Source organism: Plecotus auritus (assembly GCF_963455305.1).
Source record: "Plecotus auritus genome assembly, chromosome: 5".
NCBI classification, from domain to species: domain Eukaryota; kingdom Metazoa; phylum Chordata; class Mammalia; order Chiroptera; family Vespertilionidae; genus Plecotus; species Plecotus auritus.
The window spans coordinates 57,593,272-57,611,873 of record NC_137776.1 but is presented as its reverse complement, the minus strand read 5'-3'; the positions used below and the strand labels follow the sequence as shown (position 1 = coordinate 57,611,873).

The window sequence follows — 18,602 nt, the reverse complement described above, 5'->3', positions numbered from 1 at the left end:
AATAATATATGTTCAATTATAGTTAGAGTGAGACCCTATCTATCATTTTCTTATTTCCACATATAAAATATAAAAAGTGAGTCAATTAGAAATTTTTACTTCCTGCCAGCTTTTTTTCACCACTTGAGTTTTTGTTGCTATAATTAGGAAGTTTAGAATATATTATTATTAAGTTATTATTTATACTTATATCTTATGTCTTAAAATTATTTTTAATATTCTCATTATATTTGCAACAAGTTTTTACTTAATCCAGTATTTAAATTATTTTAAATATTTATAAACATTAATTTTATATCAGAATTTTATCTTTTTTTTTTATTTTGATTCCCTTCTTGACTAACTGAGGTATATCTTCAGTTATTTCAGGAAATCAGTGGTATATTTCTGATCCCTGAGGTATCTAAGAATGTCTTTGTTTTCCTTCCTATATAAATGATAACTTGGGTGGCTATATAGTCTTTGTATAGACCAGCCGTGGGCAAACTATGGCCCGCGGGCCAGATCCGGCCCATTCGGCTGTTCTATCCGGCCCGCGGAGCTGAAAGAGCAGAGGGTTCTCTTGCTCTCCCCTCTGCTCCTTTACTTTGAATTTATATTAGTTCACACAAACACTCCATCCATGCTTTTGTTTTGGCCCTCCAGTCCAGTTTAAGAACCCATTGTGGCTCTCGAGTCAAAAAGTTTGCCCACCCCTGGTATAGACAGTTCCCAAGCAACTGTAAATGTTATTCTATTCAGCTTCTGAAGTTTAATAATGAAGATAAGATGACTTGTCTATATTTTTCTTCCTTTGCAAGTAATTTCTTTTCTGCTTAAATTCTTGTTGATTATTTTTCCATACTTTAGATATAGGCAGTCTTCCCTCCCCCTCTCAAGCCTGGACTAAAGACTTTCCAATGTGTTTTTGGAGAATCCCGCACTTACCCCTATTGTAATATTGTAATACCACATTGTGTAGCAATTGCCTGCTTCTTATATGTAACTCAATCACAAGACACTCCAAATTATTTAGGTAGGAATGTGTCTTGGTCTTCTTTGTATCCCTAACAGTTAGCATATGTCAAGTACTCACAAAAAATTTGCTGACTAAAAGAAACCAAGATGGCGGCATAGGTAAACACCTAAACTGCTGCCTCGCACAACACTTTCAAAACTACAACTAAAAGACAAAACGGACACCATCCAGAACCACACGAAAGCTGGCTGAGTGGAAATTCTACAACTAGAAGGAAAGAGGAAAGCACATTTAGACGCAGAGGAGCTGCAAAAGGCTGAGGTACAGAGACACGCGCGAGCGGAGAGGATAGGCTGTTGAGTGCACGGCTGGCTTTCTCAAGTGGGAGGGAGACGGAAGCTCCCCACTGTGCTAAACTCCAGTTCCAGGCAAGACTCTGGGAACACAGACTCATTTGGGGACAAACTGGACTGTCTGGCAGTGGGCAGAACTCGAGGGCAGCTTTCTCTCAGAGGTGCTTGCAGCGATTACCGAGGGACACTGAGACCCCAGGGCCTCATAGGGCAGGGCTGATGGGAAGCCAAGGCTGTCTGCTCCGCCCTGAGACTCTGCCCCATCCAAGCTGAGCACAGAGGCTTTTGCAATTTTGCAAGTCTTGTCTCATAAGGGTGTCTCCAGCACAGAAGTTCTCCCAGCGTAGACACAGCTGATCCTCACAGCCAATTGGCCTGGAGGTCAATTCCTCCCAGTGATACCAACAACAATCAAGACTTAACTACAAAAAGGCTGTGCACACAGTCCACAAAGGAGTGCACCAAGAGTGTCCACCTCAGGTAACTGGGGAGGCTGAGCCACTGGGCCCTATAGGACACCTAGCACACAAAGCTACTCTACCAACTCAGGGAAGCAGCGAAAATGTGGAGACAAAGAAAGAGATCACAAATGAAAGAAATGGAGGAAAGTAAACAACTGGATATAGAGTTTAAAACCACGGTTATAAGGTTTTTCAAGAATTTCCTAGAAAAGGCCAATAAATTTAGTGAGACCCTTGAGGATATGAAAAAGGACCAACTAGAAATTAAACATACACTGACTGAAATAAAAAATATTATACAGAGACCTAACAGCAGACTAGAGGACCACAAGAACCAAGTCAAAGATTTGAAATACAAAGAAGCAAAAAACACTCAACCAGAAAAGAAAAAAGAATCCAAAAATTTGAAGATAGTGTAAGAAGCCTCTGGGTCAACCTCAAGTGTACCAACATCCGAATTATGGGGGTGCCAGAAGAAGAGAGAGAACAAGATACTGAAAACCTATTTGAAGAAATAATGACCAAAAACTTTCCCCACATGGTGAAAGAAATAGACTTACAAGTCCAGGAAGCGCACAGGCCCCCAAACAAAAGGAATCCAAAGAGGACCACACCAAGACACATTAAAATTAAAATGCAAAGAGCGCCCTAACTGGTTTGGCTCAGTGGATAGAGTGTTGGCCTGTGGACTGAAGGGCCCCAGGTTTGATTCCAGTCAAGGGCATGTACCTTGGTTGTGGGCACATCCCCAGTAGGGGGTGTGCAGGAGGCAGCTGACTGATGTTTCTAACTCTCTATCCCTCTCCCTTCCTCTCTGCAAAACAATCAATAAAATATTAAAAAATAAATAAAATAAAATAAAATAAAATGCCAAGAGCAAAAGACAAAGAGAGAATATTAAAAGCAGCAAGAGAAAAACAGTTAATTACCTACAAGGGAGCACCCATACAATTGTCAGCTGATTTCTCAGCAGAAACTATGCAGGCCAGAGGGGAATGGCAAGAAATACTCAAAGTGATGAATAGCCAGAACCTACAACCAAGATTACTCTACCCAGCAAAGCTAGAATTGAAGGGCAGATAAAGAGCTTCACAGATAAGAAAAAGCTAAAGGAGTTCATTACCACCAAACCAGTATTATATGAAATGCTGAAAGGTATTCTTTAAGAAGAGGAAGAAGACGAAAAAGGTAAAGATAAAAATTATGAACAACAAATAAATATCTACCAACAAGTGAATCTAAAAATCAAGTGAATAAAGAATCTGATGAACTGAATAAAATGGTGAATATAATAGAATCAGGGGCATAGAAAGGGAGTGGACTGACAATTCTCGGGGGGAAATGGGTGTGGGGTGCGGGAAGAGACTGGACAAAAATCGTACACCTATGGATGAGGACAGTGAGCGGGGGGGGGGGAGGTAAGGGCAGAGGGTGGGGTGGGAACCGGGTGGAGAGGAGCTATGGGGGGAAAAAGAGGAACAATTGTAATAATCTGAACAATAAAGAATTATTAAATTTAAAAATAAAAAATAAATAGAGATCATCTACTTCTGAGTGTATGGCAAAAAAATTGTTGAATAAATTGATAAATCATTAATATCACATTTTTACTAGGATAGATCAAAGTTTGGTCTTTAATATTTTCAAAACTCATTGAGTCCTTTTCCTCTCTGCTTTGGACTAAATTATTACTTCAGATACCTTTTGATATATCTTTGGTTGCTATTTTGTTCCATTTATTCTGATCTCTTCTGAAGAAGTTGGAGCACTATCTTTCCACTATTTCATGCAATGGTTTTTATCTATTTGTCCTTTACATTCACATTTTTATAGAGTTTTTTAAGTGTTTACTCTAAATGTTAATTTAATATTCTGCAGTACTGATTTTTTTCCTGGATTACGTCTAAATAATATTTGAATTTTGCCATTGCATATTCTATGTCCTTATAGCCTTAACTTATTAAATTTTTTATTTCTCCCTGCCACTTAACTAGATCTCTCCTAATCTTAATCTAATATCTTGTGTTTCATGTCCTGTTTCATAGAAAATGCAAAGCAGAGTCTTTCCATTTACTTATTTTTTTTCTGACAGTGCTCAGCACCTAACTACCTAACAGTCCATTCACTTATGCTTCTGGTATCATTTTCCAAAGTGTTCACTTTCTCAGCATTTTGAGGATTCTCTCCTACTTCATTCATGCAGCATAATCTTTTAAAAAGGAATACTTTGTCTTGAATTTACTCATTCTAAGCCTCATGTATCCTTTACTAACCCAATGTATGGATTTTCCTTGATTCTCCTTATTATCTGCCTGAATTCTATTAGTTTCTCTGCACAGATCTTGAACTTAGAGACAGTATACATGTACTGTTTACAACTAAATTTTTGGCCTGAAACTAAGATTTATCAATTTTGTCACCACAGGTTTGGCTTGCAGGGAGACTCCTCATTCTAATTGCCTATTTTACTATGAAGAGACTAATTCCTAGTTAATCAGAAACAATCATTGGTCTTTTCCTTGGTTGGAACCATATATGGAAAATTTAAACTCCCAGTGAGAGTCAAACACACTGTTCTGTCTGCCCACCCCCTTTGATATTTTGCTTCACATATCCTTAAATACAGAGCATCATATCTCTCTACTCCCATTGGAATCATGTTGGTATAATCCAAACCATAGCTCCAAAATGAATAATAGAGAGAAGTGCTAATGGGGGATACTGGGGCAAAGAGCTATAAAATACTACTTGTAGGTTACACATAGTAGTGGGGTTACTGTCAATTCATTCATATGTGCCATGAGGCAGATAGGTTTGTTGCTGTTTTTAAATATGTTTGGGGTTTGTTTTGTTTTTTATTGATCTTAGAGAGAGAAGGAAGGAGAGGGGAAGAGAGATAGAAACATTTATTTTCCTTCAGGCCAGCGGATTTGGTCACCTTCAAATAACAAAGTTCATATCTATTTCAGCCCCCACAGTTCTTGCAAATGGTGGAAAATCCTATCAAATTTTGTCACCAGGGTTATAGCTACTCTTTTGATGCTTTTTGTGGCTTAGAAAAAAGCACCCCTCTAGGGATGATTCAAGCCCAAGGGGCAAGTGAGCACCTCTGTCAGCTGGGTACACTGAATAGGGCACAGATTGCTCAGCCATACACCTGGTTATCAATACTGCCTTTCAATACTATTATGAGTTCTCATATTTTCCTGATTTTTCATTTAGTTTAGAGAATCTGAGACACAAACAGCTAGTCCAGATGTCATCTTAAATCAGAAGTCAACCAGATTCTATTAATAGTGATATTTCACACTAAGATTTGAGTGAAATCATTGATGCTTACCTGACATTCCAAATTGTAGTATTTATACTGGCAGTTTTTCTTGTCCCTGCATTTATATTTAGAACTCACAATAAAATATTAAGTAGTTTTGAAAATACCTCCTAAAATATTTTTAATAAGCCTGCAATTATCATTTTCATCCCAACCTACCACACAGTACTGCTTGCTAACCTAAGGTATCTATAATAATAAAAGTGTAATATGCTAATTAGACTGGACAGCCAAATTACCTTCTGGATGTCATTCCGGATGAAGCTGCAGCGGTGGGGGCCGAGGCAGAAGCAGTTAGGGGCAATCAGGAAGGCATGCAGAGTGGTTAGGGGCGATGAGGCAGGAGCCAGCAGTCCCAGATTGCGAGAGGGATGTCCGAGGGGTCCAGGATTGCGAGAGGGTGCAGGCTGGGCTGAGAGACCCCCTTTCCCCCATGCACGAATTTTGTGCACCGGGCCTCTAGTCTATAATAAAAGCGTAATATGCTAATTAGACCAGACAGGCAAATGACCTTCCGGACATCCTTCTGGACGAAGCCCAGAAGGACCGAGGCAAGCCACCACAGATGCAAGGGCCGAGCCCCTTGCATCGGGCCTCTAGTGAAATAATATGAGTAAAGAAAAATTGGAGTGAAATTATGTCATTTATTTAAGAGATTATTTCTCAAATAAATGTCTCAACTAAACTCCTAACCTTAATAAAATATACTGTAGGTCAATTCTAAAAAGGTCATCTTAATTATGGAAAAAGGAAAATGTTTTACACTGTTGTAGGACAGAACTCATGCATCTACCCCAGCATTCATGTTTCACACATTGGGGAAGTATGCAGTCACTTCTCTTCATAACTACAACATCATAGGAGTAGAAAGAGAGAAAAATAGATATTTTAAAAATGTGTATGTTTAAATTTTCTTTCTTATTCAAAGTTTTCAGCACTTCCATCTTTCAAAATGCTTATGCATTCAGTTTTAGATTCTAAGTATTATTAAAGTTGTGGGGAGTTGGCATGCAGGAGGCAGATAATTGATGTTTCCATCTCACATTGATATTTCTCTCTCTCCCCCTCTTCCTTCCTCTCTCTGTTAAAAAAAAAATCAATAAACTATCATTTAAAATAAAATTTCAATTTTCTGCTCTGCATAAGACACTGTTAAGAAAATGAAAAGACAAACCACAGAATGGGAGAAAATATTTGCAAAAGATACATCTGATTATCAAAGATACACAAAGAACTCTTAAAATTCAACAATAAGAAAACACCAGCAACTCAATTTGAAAATGGGCCAAAAACCTTGATAGATACCTCACTAAAGAAGATATACAGCCCTAGCTGGTTTGGCTCAATGGCTAGAGCGTCAGCCTGAAGACTGAAGGGTCCCAGGTTCGATTCCAGATAAGGGCACATGCCTGGGTTGCGGGCTCAGTCCCCAATAGGGGGCGTGCAGGAGGCAGCCAATCAATGATTATCTCTCATCATTGATGTTTCTATCTCTCTCTCCCTCTTCTTTCTTCTCTAAAATCAATAAAATATATTTTAAAAAAAGATATACAGATGGAAAATAACCACATGAAAAGATGTTCTATATCATATGTCATCAGAGAAATGAAAATAAAAAACACAATGAGATACCACTATATACCTACTAGAATGGCCAAAATCTAGAAAACTGACAACACCAAATAATGAAAAAGGATGTGGACCAACAGAAACTCTCATTCATTACTGGTGGGAATGCTTAATTGTACAACCACTTTGGAAGACAGTGTGGCAGTTTCTTACAAAACTAAACATATTCTTACCATACAATATAACAATCATGCTCCTTGGAATTTACCTAAAGCAGTTGAAAACTTATGTTCACACAATAACCTGCACAATAACATTTATACAAGTTTTATTCATAATTGCCAAATCTAAGAAGCAACCAGAATGTCCTTGAGTAGGTGAGTGGATAAACTGTGGTACATCCAGACAATGAAACATGATTTAGTGCTGATAAGAAACGAGCTATCTAGCCATGAATAAGACATGGAAGAACTCAAGTGCATATTATTCAGTGAAAGAAACTAATCTGAAAGGCTACACTTCGTATGATTCTAACCATGTGACATTCTGGAAAAAGCATAACTATGGAGACAGTAAAAAGATCAGTGTTGCCAAGGACTGAGGGGAGGGAGGGATGAATAGGTGGAGCACAGAGGATTTTTAGGGCAGTGAAACTATTCTAGCTAATATGATACCATAGTGATGGGTATGTGCCACTAGACAGCTGTCCAAACCTATAAAATGAATGTTTGTACATAAAACACTGAGCCTGAACCTTAATGCGAACTATGGGCATTGAATGATAATGATGTGTCAATGTAGGTTCATCTACTGTGACAAATGTTCTACTCTGCTGGGAGATGTTGATAATGGAAGAGGTTTATGCATGTGTCAATGCAGGGAGTGTATGGGAAGTCTCTGTACCCTCTTCTCAATTTTGCTGTGAACCTAAGACTTCTCTAAAAAAATTAATTGTTTTAAAAAAGTTTGGTATTGTCATGTTTAACTCAATAACTTATTACAAGAAAACTGTTCAACTGGTCACAATTTATATACAAGAAGTTTGTGTTTGTTTAAAAAAAGTTTTTAAAACTATATTTTGGTTTTGACTTTTAAAAGGAAGCCCAGTATTTTAAAATGCACTGTCATGTTTTTAAATCCTTGGACTTACTAGCTTAAGGAAAGAAGTGCAAACATCCATGGTTCAGGAGTGTAGGGAGAAGTTGGGGCAGCTAACTCCTGATCCTCCTACTCTAACAGAGAAAAAAATTCTATCACAGGAGGAGGAAGAAGCTGGACTTCCCTGGGGAGATAGCAGCTTCTAAGTTATATGGACCATATGACCAGGAAAAAAAAAGAAGTTCAAGAACTACAGAGCTAGGCTTAACATTTTCAGGATGAAGAAAAAAATATGAACTGAAGACCCGTTCAGGCATGGCTTGGCCAAGGTCACTAGGACTGGAGAGTTTGTGACTTAGAAAATTTTGTCATGTCTATGGATATAAAGTTATGTTCTAGAGCAGGCTCTGCCTGACAAAAATACATAGTATTCATGGTCATTTTTTCTTGGCTATTAGATAGCTACTTCAACATGCTTAGTATGCTTGTGTTTGGTGGTGAGGTCTTTTTCAAACACCATTAGTTCATGTCAAATATATGCAAAAGCAGTGAGAGTTTTTAAAAATATTTTTAATTAAATAAATAAAAAGGTCATTATCATGGAAGCTTCTGAGAATGCTACCTGCTTTCAGCCAGATGCAATCATACTGCAGTCAACATGGAGAGTCCCAGCCTTAGGTGTTCTCAGGAAGCTGCGCCTGTGCTGTGGATTTGACTACTTTCATTTCCTGAAAGGAATCCCAGGGAAAACGTTGGTGATGGGAAGGAGCCAGCATGATGTGAGTGACTTAGGATACCACCTTTCATTTATTTGTAGAGCATTCTACACTTTACCACGAGCTTGTGCTTACATTATCGGATTCATCTTCTCAACCATCCATCCAGTAAAGTAGGTTATTATTGTCCTCATTTGTCAGATAAAAAAAAAAAAATTAAGGTTCATTAGGTTAAGCAACTTGCCTTAGCCTGTAGGTGTCAGAGCTAAAACTGGGAGTACAAACACTTTTCTTGAGTTATCTAAAATTTTTATCTTGGACAATATTTAAGCATGGCTGGGAAGTGGCAACATCGTAGGAAATTTGCATTTACCAACCATTCGAACTTTAGCAAGTACAGTTAATGAAAGGCGTTACTTGTTGGGGGAAAACCCAACGTGTGTGTATATGTGTGTGTGTAGTGTTTCTCAGAGTGTGGACCTCAATCATATCCACACGAGGATCTGTCGAAAATGTAGGTTCCTTGGCTTCACCCAGTTCCTCTGAATTCTAGGAATCTCTATGGGTGAGTTGTTAGAACCTTAATAAGCCTCTCGGGTGATTCTGTGTTCGCTAACTCACCTACAGGGTGATTTTAGACCTGGTTGGTTATTTATTATTCGGCAAAAATCTAACCAGGACCTTCAGGTGACCTTTATACTTGACATTGGTCCTCTTTCAGTGGCAGTTTTCCGTGCGGGGCAGGGAGGGGCGGGGCTGCGCTGGGCGGGGCTTGTGTGGGCGGGGGCGGGGCTGCGCTAGGCAGGACTCGTGTGGGCGGAGAGAGGCGGGGCGGGAGAGGCCCGGCCTGGCCCCGGCGGGTGCAGGGTGAGGAGTTAATGGCTCCGCGCGCAGGCGCTGCCCTCTGAACTGGAACGGAAAGCAACTTCCGGTTGGAGTCACTTGGCCGGCGCCGCCGACCCGGGGCGTGGAAGGCCCACTCGGAACCCGACCCACTCGGAACCCCTGAACTGTGAGTAAGAAACTTCGTGAACGAGTAGGTGTGTCCGAGCCCGTCGAGCTCGGCGACGGAGAACTTTGTGTGTGTGAGAGTGAGAGAGGCATACGCTGGCAGTGTGTTGCCGCCGGGAGAGAAACCCGGGAGCTGAGGAGACATCCAGTTCTCTGGACCGGGAGGGACTTTGTGCGAGAGGAACCACCGGCTCTGCGCTCCGGAATGAACCGGGAGGGGCTTTCCGGGCCCCAGACGTCCCCGCCGCGACGTAGCTGGGGAGGGACTCCGTCCGACGCCGTCTTCTTCGATGGGAAACGAGGGAGGCAGGGCTTAGGGGGCCCGAGTGAGCCATGGAGCCGGTCAGGCGTGCAGACTTCCTTCGGCACAGGAGCTGCCTTCCAGAAGCTAGTACTGTCACGGTGACGCTTTCGAAAACTTTTTTCCCAAGTTGTTGCACAATTCTGTTCTCGGCTTTCCCATGGGGTGTCATCATAGTCTTGTCAGTGAGAAGTTGGGTAACTTCCCCGAGGGTGACGGGGAGAATGGGTGGCCGAGACGGAATGAGCAAAGGCTAACCTGCCGGTGCAGGGAACCTGGACGTTGGGTCGAGTCACTGCTAATGGACTAGCAGTGAGGTACAGCTGTGAAAAGCCGGGCTTGTCAAGCAGTGAAGAAGAAGGGGAATTACTCGAGTGAAAAAGGAGTTGTCTCTCTCGTTATGGTGTAACAAGCAAAAATAGAGCAGCCTTGCTATGTCAAGTGTCACTTATCTCAGATGCTTCGATAAAGTTTTCATAAGGGATAAATGGTAATGAAGGAAGTGAAGTGACATGAAACTGAAGGAAAATAAAATGATCTTTTTCTCTACCACGATTGGAATATACATTTCAAGCGAGAGGTATCAGACAAGCATGCACTATATTCTGTTGGAAAATTGTTTTGTCCCTATCTTTTGGGACGGGAGGAAACCCTAATATGATACAACCATGTATAAAGCAGAAAATGAAAGTCTTTCTCAGCCCTACCCCCAACCAAGTACACCAAGGCCTTTGACATCTCTCTCTTATAGGTACATAAACGTGTTATTTCACTTTCTTATGAAGAAGATTATATATGCATACTATTCTGTTATCTGCTTTCTCAGATAAAAAACACGTAGTGGAAGTCATGCCTTATGCAACACTACCTTATCTTAACAGCAGCATGGTATTCCTCTGTCTGGGTGTACCATAACCTAGTTAACTATCGCTTAAAACAGCCTGTCCATACACTGCCCTTTATTCTTCAAATTATATTTTATTAAGATCCAGGTATATTAATCTTTTGTGAAATATATTTTCAAGAACTATCAGTCTTTTGGTTTAAAATGCCTAGGTTTTATAATGCTTAAAGTGATCCCCACTTAAAAATTATTAAAATATGTTTCTGTATTGTCTTAATTTTTTAATAATTTTTATGCTTTACTTATTAAAACATCTGAGTTGTTTTTATACATTGTTCAAGATAGATATTTAGCCATTTTTCCTGAGATCAATTCTTTCCCCCCACTAACTAGAAATAATACTACCTTAAAATAGTAAAAATGTGTACATGGGTCTTTTTTTTAATACTTATTCTTCTGTTGCATTGTTCTATTTGCCTCTTCCTACACAAATACTAATCTCTTTGATAATGGCTTTTTTTTAGTAATTCATAAAGAAAGTCCCTCTTTTCAAAATTTTCTAGAATATTGCACTCTTTCAGTAAAATATAAACTGCTCATATTTCATTAAAATAATCCTGTTTAGCTATTATTTAGTTTCCAATAAATTTCTCTTTACCAGGGAAGTGTCTTTACTGTTTCTAGCTTAGTAGGATTTTTGCTGAGATTAGATTTGGGATTGTGTGCAAAGTCTATTTTGTCTGTGCATTGGCTAGCACTTTGAGAGGACTTTTAAGTAATAGATGTTGGTTGCTCATTTTGTCTATTTCTTCTTAAGATGCTGTCTTTTCATTACTACTTCAATAGATATTTTTATCAGGACTGGAAGTTGAATTCTATCCTGTGGCTTTTTGGCATCTGTCATGACCTATCATGTGTTTTTCTTCTTTGACTTATTTTAGGATGGTAAATTATTTTAGTAGATTTTCAGTTTGTGATCCAAGCTTACACCTGGTTATGGTGTAATATTTAAGCATATAGGTTCCTTTTGGTAACCGTTTTATTTAAAATCAATAATTGAGTTTCATCTGTAGTCTTCTTTTTTCTGTGTTATCTTTGCCAAAGCGATATCAAGGTTATGTTGGTTTCCTAAAAAGAGCTGTGAAGAGTTCCTTCTTTCTCTGCTCTAAAGTAATGTAGATACAGTATAAGAGCTCTCTGTCCTTTGAAAGTCTGAAAGAATTCACTCTTGACACCATCTTGGTTTGAAAGTACGTTGTTCTTAAAACAGCAACAATATTTCGCAAACAGATCCAGAACGTTAAAAAGCAAACAAAAACTTCTCAAAATAAATGAAAGGGTCTGAAACACCAATAATGTTAAGAACAAAGAACTGCTGTACTGATCCTGGTTGTTTTTATCCCTCTCCTTCCCCAGCCCCCTCTTTTTATTGTCCGGGAAAATGCTGTAGGTAGACTGAGGCTGATAATAAAATTCTCTTTCTCACCTCTATTCCAGTTATAGTATAAAAGAAAAGGTGTTGCTTCTACATGGGTAAGGTATTATATGCCCTGAAAGAAACCAACAGTGAAACTCAATTGAAAGAGCATCAGTTTCAGTTTGTTATCATTAGCTTCCTATTTTTGCTGGGAAATTTCTTCCTTTACAGGTAATAACCAAGCTGACATTCTACTGTAGGCAAATCCCATAGGGTGGTTTCAAAATGAGTGAGTGAAAAAATACACAAGCTAAGCATGCTTGTACTTACTTAAATATAAAGTGGAAATCAGTCTCAGTCCAGGTATGTGTGTGGTATGTGCACACATAGAACAGGGCTGGCTTCTAAGGAATACAAACCATCTAACCAAAGACTACCTTTTCACTTGACTAATTAATAGTTGACTGTTAATATGTGGATAATGGTATATTTTGTAATCTTTTGTAGAGTTATTAACTTTTATAAATGATTATTTTAAACACTTTTTGGTTACTTTCAAGGATATGACCTTAGGCAGGTAATATAAATTAGCAGTGTGCAAATATATACTGTGAAGTATACTTCAGAAGACTCATACGTTTACAGAGGGATGCAGGCATTATGTGAATGGTTGGATATTTGAGTATTTTAATTGATCATCTATTAATCTAGAAAAAATAACTATTGACATGATTTGAGGGCATGCTTTATAACAAAACTTGCATGTTTTTTAAACCATACCCATTATGCAAAAGTAAATGGTAGATGAAAATAGATAGCCAATTGATGTAAAACTTTTCCTCCTCTGCTATGGCCTATGCTTGCTGCAGTGGTTTTCAATCATGGGGGAAAAGGAGGATATTATCTGGAATGCGGTATGGAGAATTGTTCCCATGAGCGGCAGAACAAACAACAGGGAATTTTGCTACGAAGAGAGACCTGCTAAAAAAGACAGAAATCAGGAAGTCAGATAATTTCAAGGTAATATATTATTTTAAATTACTTGAAGAAAATCAACTGTTATTGTGGGATATTTAAATGGTTTTACTATTCGTAGCTATGTATTATGTGGCATTTCATAACATCATATATATGCTACCCCTAAACTAGAAATGCCTTTTTTTTTTATATTGATGTTTCTCAATCTTTTTGAGTCCATATTTCCTTTTTTATAAACATTGAAATCTCACATATATTAGGAAATTGTAATATGTGCCCCTGCTTCCAACACAGTCCTCTTATGCCTCCTCATACAGAATATAAGCTTTCTCTTATAGTTTTGCCATTCAAGAATATTCTAAGGAGCCCTACTTTATGTGATTTATAAAAACAGATTTTTAATATTCAATAGCCACTTTTAAACTGCATACCCTACCCCATCTCCAGATTCTAACATGGCACCTACTCAAAGGAGAGGATACCCCTTACAAAACGGAGCAAGTTAACTGAGCAGTACCAATGTTTATGTTCACCTCAAAGGGGTACAACACATGCCCGTTTCCCTTTTGGTGTGATATTGTTTCGTTGTGTACTTCAACTCATCACGTTTGATAAATTGAAAGAAATTTTGTACAACTGGAGAAGAAAAGGGAGTGAGGCAAAGCTGAGACTCATGGGTGTGGTCTCAGACTTTGAAGTCTTCTTTTAATTCTCAGAAGATAGCACAAAAAGTTTCACAAAGTTCTAACATACAGCAAAATGGAGAAACTGGCCTGGGGAGCTTTCAGTTTGATCAGTGACGTTGTCTTACCTTGTTTATCCTTATGCATTTAGCCAACCAGCTTATGGAAAAAATTCAAAATTCAGATTCTGACGATGCTGGCTCTGTAAGTTGCCATTATTTCAGCTGTCTGATTGGGACACAGGAACAGTACTAGTATAGTGCAGTGTGCTATGGGTGTATCTATAACCAAAGTTTACAACCTGGAAAGTGAGACTAGAAATGCAAGCTGTCATTTGGGGAATTGGCCGCTTTTGTCATGGAGCTCTCTTAAAAGTGGAAAACGATCTTAAGTAAATGTTACGAGTGACAGTTTTCATTCATTTCCTTTCTTCAAATAAGGAAAACACACATATTTCTTTAAAGGGTTACCTTAACTATCTAAGACAGAGGGTATCCTTTTATTTATGCTTGTGTACTACTTTATTGACTTATTTTCTGCTATTTGCTTCTGATGTTTTTTGTGGGTGAGGAGGCCAACAGAACTCAGATACAGAAAAGATAGGATATATCTCTCACTTATTCACCTCTTTGTTTGCTAAGGTGGCAACTTTTCTTAAATAGAATTTGAACTCTTATTATTCATACCCCAAGGGGTTGGGAAAAGCAGGTGACTTTCTTTTCTAGGGCATAGTGGAAGAGGTAGGAGGTACTTCAGGTAATTTCTTTTCTCCATCCTGAAACTGCTTTAAATTTTTTTTTAAATATATTTTATTGATATTTCACAGAGAGGAAGGGAGAGGGATAGAGAGCTAGAAACATTGATGAGAGAGAAACATCGATCAGCTGCCTCCTGCACACCTCCCACTGAGGATGTGCCCACAACCAAGGTACATGCCCTTGACCGGAATCGAACCCGGGACCTTTCAGTCCGCAGGCCGACGCTCTATCCACTGACCCAAACCGGTTTCGGCGAAACTGCTTTAAATTTAAACTGTCCTCTCACAAGTGTGAACACTGGCAGAATACTTAGAATAGTGTTAGCAGTGAGGGAAACCCAGCAGAGCAGTCTTTCCTACCTTCCAAATCACTCATGCTGTCTGTCACCCCACAAAAAAAGTAGATCTTAGAATTATAAATCATTCTGGGGTGAAGGTGGTAGGAATCTACCTTTAAGCCTGTGTTTCTTTTTAATCTTGAAATGCATATGTACATGTGTGTATAAATAATCAGAATTGAGCTGCTCTGGTTAAACTGGGCAATGGATTATTACTTTACTAGAGGCCCGGTGCATGAAAATTCATGCATTGGAGGTGGGGGGTCCCTCAGCCCAGCCTGCCCCCTCTCAGTCCGGGAGCCCTCGGGGGCGGGAGGCGACCTGGCGACCTGGCAATCAGGGGAAGGTGACTGCTGGCAGTGCAAGCCTTGGCTGGCCCTGGTTACCTGAGCTTCGGGCGGCCCTGAGCAGCTGGGCAGCCAACATCTGAGGCTTGCCTGCACCTTGGGCGTCGGCTGGGTAGCCACCATCTAAGACTTGCCTGCGCCTCAGGCCGGCCCTGGGGGGCTGAGAGGACTGGGGGACTCTGGAGGCAAGTGCGCAGAGTGGCTGGGCCTGCCTGTGGGCGGGCCCGGCCTTGCCATACTCCTGCCGCCCTGGCGGGGCTGAGGGGACTGGGCGCTGCCATCTTGTGGCTGTGGGCACCACCATCTTTGAGTGCATGGCAGTCAATTAGCATATTACCTCCTTATTGGCTGTGGGTGCCGCCATCTTTGTGACAGCATGAGGGTCAATTAGCATATTTTATTAGATAGGATTTATTCAGGATTGGTTACCTATCACTTGGCAGCATAATACTGATTGCCATAGACAATAGGCTTAAGATATTTTATCTATAAAATAGGAAAAGAAGAAAAGAAGTTCATTTAAAATTGAAAAGGAGGCTGGGAGGAATTAGAATACCACTTTAGAAGTTTCAACATCCGTATAGTTGGAGTCCCAGAAAGGGACACAGAAGAAATGAAATTGCCCAAAAAATAATTCCAGAAAATTTCACAAACTGAAGGATGAACTTCCAGATAGGTTAAGTACAAAATCAGGAATCAAAATGTCTCTGGATTTCAACAAAAACAAATGTATTAGAAGAGAGCATAGCAAGGCTTTCCAAAGTCTAAGGAATAATTACTTCTAACCTAGAACTCTTAACCTGGAAACTATCAGTTAAATCTGAGGCTGGAGTAAAGCTATTTTCAGTTACACAAGGTCTCAAAAAATGTACTTCACAAACACTTTCTCAAAAGTAGCTACTGTGGGGTTAACTTCACCAAATGGACAAGTAAACAAGAAGGATAAAGATTTGGAATACTGGAAATGAGGGATTCAACTAGAGAAAGATAGTTGAGATAGGACATAGATCCCAAAGGGAATTCCCAAATTCAAGGTGAAAGAAGGTCTCCTTTAGGCATAGAGGGCAACAAGTCTAGACTGGAGCAAGTCAGAAAGCTCAAGGAGAGCTTCTTCTAAAAAGATGAAATTGATAAAATAACAAGTGTTTGAGTGGATTGAGGAGTTGTATTAGTGATAATAATAAACTGCCCTAACTGGTTTGGCTCAGTAGATAGAGTGTCAGCCCTCAAGCTGAAGGGTCGAGGGTTCGATTCTGGTCAAGGGCATATACATCAGTTACTGGCTTGATCCCTGCCCAGCCAGGGCACATGCAGGAGGCAACCAATAATGTCTCACGTTGATGTTTCTCTCTCTCCCCTTTCCTTCCACTCTCTCTAAAAATCAATGGGAAAAATATATCCTCGGGTAAGGATTAACACAAAAAAAGAAAAGAAAAGAAATAAAGCAAACGACGTTTTTTCAGGGAAAAGGTTTTTTAGAAAAGGAAAAAGCCATAGTATATGGGATGGGCAAAAGTAGATTTACAGTTGTAATATAAATAAATAGTATAATAGTAAGTAAATAATAATACAAGAATAAACTCTGTGTTTTGAGTATTCACAACTATAAATCTACTTTTGCCCACCCCTCATTTTTATATCATTCAGTAGTGAATAGCATTACATAGTCTTAAGAAAGTAAAAACTGAATGCTACTCTAACCAAAAAATAGGAGAACAGGGAGGACATTAAGTAGAGGGGGGTTGTTAAAGAGACCTTAATCCTTATTTTGCATAGTGGGAAGATGGGGTAAAACTGAAAAATTAATAGTGTCAATGTAATATGTTAGAATACAGAAAGAAATACCAGAAAGAATAAACCAAAAGAGCTGAAAACTGTTGCCAAGGTAAAGCAGGAATGGGGAGAGGAGAGCAAGGGACTGTTGTTTTTCTTAAGCCCTGTGAAACTATTTGACTGATTAAATATATAGATATATATAGCTTTAATTACAAAATAAAAACTTAATTAGGGTGAAAAGAACTAGAGATTAGATTTTAATGTCACAGAGACCTGGATTTTTCTAGGTCTTCCATTTTCTAATTCTGTGACCTTAGTCAATGTATTTTAACTTTTGACGACTTGTTTCCTTATCTAGAAAAAAAAGAAAATATATGCTCCTGCAGACAGAAGATTAAAATAAGATAGTTTATGTAAAACATCTAGCAAGTAATATTACTTCAATAGGTGTCGATCCCTACCTCTTGCCCTAATGTTTCCCATGAGAAAATAGAGAACCACCTCCTTTCTTGTTGGGATGCTTGACATTCAAACAAGACTAAGATTGTCCTTCTGTTCCATGGCTATGTGCTTCTTCGGGACTGAAGACATGCCATTGGGAGCTGTGTCCTATCTCAACTATCTGTAGATAGTTTGAGAATTTAAATAAAATTGAGATGATTAGAGTATTGATAAGGGGAGCATCATGTTAAAAGGGTCACTGCTGCTTGGTAGGAGAAGAGCTGTGGTTACACTCAAATACATGAACTTCAGTGCAAATGCCATTAATGGTAAGACTCTTCCATTCATAGATAAAACACTTTTATAGATAGACTAGAGGCCTGGTGCATGAATTTGTGCATCGGTGGGGTCCCTCAGCCTGGCCTGTGTCTTCTCACAATCCAGGACCCCTCAGGGGATGTAGTAATGCATGAAGCAGCAGGCGGCCAGGGAGGAGCCTGAGCCTGGGCCAGGCGCCTCTCCCGCTCATCCCAGCCCTGCTGTGCCTGCCACCACCACTTAGTAGTGCTGCCGTAGAGGCAGGAGAGGCTCACGCTGCCGCAGCTGTACTTGCCAGTCATGAGCCCGGCGTCTGGTGCCCGTTGGTGAGCTGAGTGGTGCTCCCACTATGGGACCGCACTGACCACCATGGGGCAGCTCCTGCGTTGAGTGTCTGCCCCCTGGTGGTCAGTGTGCATCATAGCTACCAGTTGTCTGGTCGTTTGTCATTCAGTTGTTTGGTTGTTCAGTTGCTTAGGCTTTTAAATATATAGATGAGTTGTGGAAATTTTATGGAACCAATATTATTGGAGTGCTATTGCTCTGGGCCATCTGCCAACATATCAAAATACCTTAAAAATAAAAATCATCTATCTTAGCAACTGCTATTTTTGTTTTCACATTCTATATACTTCTTCTAGAACAATTAAAGATGCAGATTACTGTGAAACAAAAGGACACTATGAAAGCCTTTTTCCCTACCTTGGTGCATATTTGTGTAGTGTTTTATGGAGTACAGTGTTTTCCCAGTTATAACTAGACACTCCTATGGCAGTGATTCTAAATCTGTGTCACAACTGCTTCTCCCCCTCCCTACCACCAAATATGATCCAAGAAGTCTTGGACACTGTTTGCTGATCGTTGTTGTTTTTTTGTGTTTGTTTTTTTAAACTACCCTTGATGAT

General features: G+C 39.6%; 1 protein-coding gene across 7 annotated transcripts in view; it reads left to right on the top strand.

Annotated features, from left to right (window-relative positions):
* TANK (TRAF family member associated NFKB activator) overlaps positions 1-18,602 on the top strand; it is a 106,257-nt gene that overhangs the window by 9,888 nt on the left and 77,767 nt on the right. For 2 of the 7 annotated variants that reach the window (XR_013960741.1, XM_080671071.1), the window contains exon 1: positions 9,351-9,498. The exons of 1 other annotated variant lie outside the window; for it this stretch is intronic. The gene's annotated coding sequence lies outside the window, so the exon portion shown is untranslated. Of the gene's footprint in view, positions 1-9,320; positions 9,499-12,928; positions 13,080-18,602 lie in introns of those variants that run through there. 4 more of the 7 variants (XM_080671069.1, XM_080671072.1, XM_080671068.1 and 1 more) reach the window with 4 other exon arrangements.